Raw genomic sequence first — 3754 nt, 5'->3', positions numbered from 1 at the left:
ATATTTGAAGAAAGACATGGAAGGTTTGAAGGGAGGTGGGACAAAGTCACTACAAGAAAGGCTTACTAATGCCGAAAAGGTAGTAGAGGAAACTCACGATGAGAACAAAAGAAATGTTAATCATCATTTCATAGACTCTAATGTTGGATTGAAGACCCACCATATTCGAAATATAGATATGAGGAAATTTTATGGCAAGAATCTGGTAACTTGGATACTACAAATGGAGCAATATTTTGATCTACATGATTCGCAACTGCCACAAAAGGTATGTATTGCATCTTTATATTTAGAACCGAATCAGTTTATATGGTATAAAGGGATTTGTTCTCGTAAACAACTTGTCACCTGGTCAATTTTAACGGAGGAAATGATAGCACATTATGAGGATACAAGGAGCAACACCATATTTAGCCAATTGATAAATCTCAAATAAAAGGGTTCAATGGCAGAGCACATTGAGGACTTCCAAAAATTGAGTATAAGGGTAAATGATATTCCAGAGAAACATATGATTAAAGTATTCATAGTGACTTTAAATGATAACATCCAACATGAGGTTCACCTTTGGGAACCTAATTCATTGGAAAAGGCATACAGGTTGGAAATAAAAATTGAAAGAAAAATTATGGTAACAAGGAAGCCTGCCACTCATAACTATAAAGATGGAAGTGTTTTTGCTCCTAGCCTTTCGCCACCTACAAGGTTGACACCACAAAAATTGGAATAAAAAAGAGCAAAAGGGCTTTGTTACAATTGTGATATAAAACACACTAAAGGTCATAAGTGTGCTTAGAAGAAATTAATTTACATAGATGGGGAAGAGTAGCAAGAAAATGAACTAGAAACGCCAAAAGAAGAGGATATACACTACGAACCAACCCAGAGAAAGAAGAAATTAATATAACCATATCTTGTAATGCATTGATAGGAATTACCACTCCTCAAACTCTCAATATAGATTGGAATATCAAGAAGAAAAAGGTAATAGTGTTGATTGATGCGGGTAGTACCCATAATTTTATTCATTGCAAGATAGCCAAGGAATTGAATTGCTTCCTGTATCCAGCACCAAAGCGTCAAGTAATGGTTGCAAATGGAGGAACCATAGATTTATCTAGAGAGTGCCATAATATCAAGCTATCTATGGGATAATATGTCTTGAATATTCCAATGCATTCAATTCCAATGGGTGGTGTAGATGTTGTACTAGGAGTCCAATGGCTACAATCTTTGGGTACGATAGCTTTTAATTTCAAGAATGTTTCTTGAGATTTATTTTGGAAGGAAAGGAATTTGAATTAAGGGGTATTGGAGGGAAACCAAGAAAGATAATCAACTCTAAAAGCATGACAAATCTTGTAAAGAAAGAACAACAGGACGTAATTTCACAATTATCTTCACTAGAGGTTCCCCCATCGAAATCATTTATTTCCCTAGATCTACAAAAAGTTTTGGACAATCATTCCAAGGTATTTGAGACTCCCAAAGGTTCCCGCCTATTCATGATCATGATCATGCTATTCATTTGATTCCAAGAAGTGTTCCCCCAAACATCATGCCTTACAGATATCCATATGCCCAAAAGAGTGAAATTGAACGTATGGTTGCAGAAATGCTAGAGGTTGGTATAATTCAACCTAGTCAAAGTTCTTTATCTGTTCCAATGGTATTGGTACACAAGAAGGATGGATGATGGCACATGTGTCTGGATTATAGGGAGCTCAACAAGCTTAATATGAAAGATAAATTTCTAATTCTCGTCATTGATGAATTATTGGATGAATTACATGGAGAAATTTACGTCACCAAGTTGGATCTTCGTTCAGGATATCATCAAATCGGAATGAAGACTAAAGGCATTCCAAAAACAACATTTAGAACTCATGAGGCTCATTATGAATTTTTGTTCATGCCTTTTGGCGTTACCATTGCACCTTCTACATTTCAAGTTTTGATGAATTCCATTCTCAAACCCTTAGAAAATTTGTGTTAGTATTTTTTGATGATATACTAATCTACAACAAGTTTTGGAAGGATCATGTTCAACATGTTAACAGGGTTCTCAAACTATTGGAGGAGAAACAATTTTATGCAAGAATATCCAAATGCTTCTTTGGAGTACAAGAGGTGGAATATTTGGGTACTCAGTTAGCTCATAGATCATATTATCATCCTCAATATGATGGGAAAATGGAGATAATGAACAAATTTTTGGAAGGATATGTTTGTTACTTTGTATCTGATAAATAGACACAATGGGTCAAGTGGTTGCCTCTGGTTGATTTGTGATATAACACTTCCTTTCACACTGTAGCAAAAATGACCCCATTTATGGCACTATGGATATCATCCACTGTCAATCACATCATCTTGAAAAGAAAATTCTAAGGTTAAATCACTAGAATATCACATCAAACATCATCAACAAGTTCTCAAACTCTTAAAGGATAACCCCACTTTGGCACAAAATAGAATGAAACAATAGGCAGATCAACATCACATCGAAAGACGTTTTGATGTAGGTGACAGGGTATTCTACGACTACAACCATAAAAACAAAAATCCTCAAGCAAGCTAAGAAGGATAATAAATTATCACCAAAGTATTATGGTTCGTACAAGGTGTTACAAAAGATTTGTACTATGGCATACAAATTGGAGGTTCCTGCATCTTCCCGAGTGCACCCAGTTTTCTATGTTTCGTGCTTAAAGAAGGTTATAGGTGAGAATATCCAAGTTCAAACAATATTTCTAGAACCTAAAGAGGAAGGAAAAATCATATTGGAACTGGAAGCAGTCACAAAAACAAGAAATCGACATCTATAAAATCGATCAATTTTAGATTATCTCATCAAGTGGAAGAATTTACCAGTTGAAGATTCGATATGGGAGGATGAGAATTTTATACAGAAGCATCCAGAACTACTCAAGCTTTGAGGACAACACTTTTTGAAGGAGAGGGTCATGTTAGGTCCCTATATTACTAGTGTAGCCCCTTATTGTTATTAGTGCAAACCCCTTACTGTATTATTGTGCCCATATAGTCCTCATGTTGTTATTATTATGCCCCATAGAAGCCCACTATTGTTATTTTTGTTCCGCTATAATATTATTGCTATGTAGGCTCTGATTGTATTGGTAACCCTTACAATACTATGTATAGCAAGGAGGTCTTGTCATTTGTATCATCCAAGAATGGTTCATTTCTGTAATGTAAAGGAGGTTTCCCCCTCGAAGAGGTTGATTTTGAATTCATTGATATATCTTATATATCTTTTTGTGAGTTGGTTTCATAACAAATCAAAGTGTCAACCTATACCTCCTACTTAACTTTAAAAATAAATTTCTACCTCATTAATACTATTTTTGTAATAAATGGAAGCTATCAAATCATTTTTCAATCACATTTGTAATATCCATTTTTAACATATTTTTTTGAATTTTAAATTATGCCTTTTTATAAATAATTTTTACATATATTATATTGTTTTTTTGGACTAAACACATTTCAACTTTATTATCAACCTAATTTTCAACCCCTATTTAAAATATGAGTGGATCACAGTCACACAATAGGTTGAAAAAACCTTTTCCTAAGTAATTTCAAGGTGCATTTGAGGCATAAAAGAAAGGCTTCTAGTTGTACTGCTTGCTACATTTTCTTCTACTACTAATCAGCAATAAATGTCAAGATTATCAAAATAGAAAACATTAAAGGGGAATCAGTTGTCCTTGGTGAAGAGATAGAGAGG

This window comes from Pinus tabuliformis, chromosome 6, assembly GCF_031772625.1.
Source record: "Pinus tabuliformis cultivar Carrire ecotype Pingquan chromosome 6, CPIR1, whole genome shotgun sequence".
Classification (NCBI taxonomy): Eukaryota; Viridiplantae; Streptophyta; class Pinopsida; order Pinales; family Pinaceae; genus Pinus; species Pinus tabuliformis.
This window is presented reverse-complemented; position numbering follows the sequence as displayed.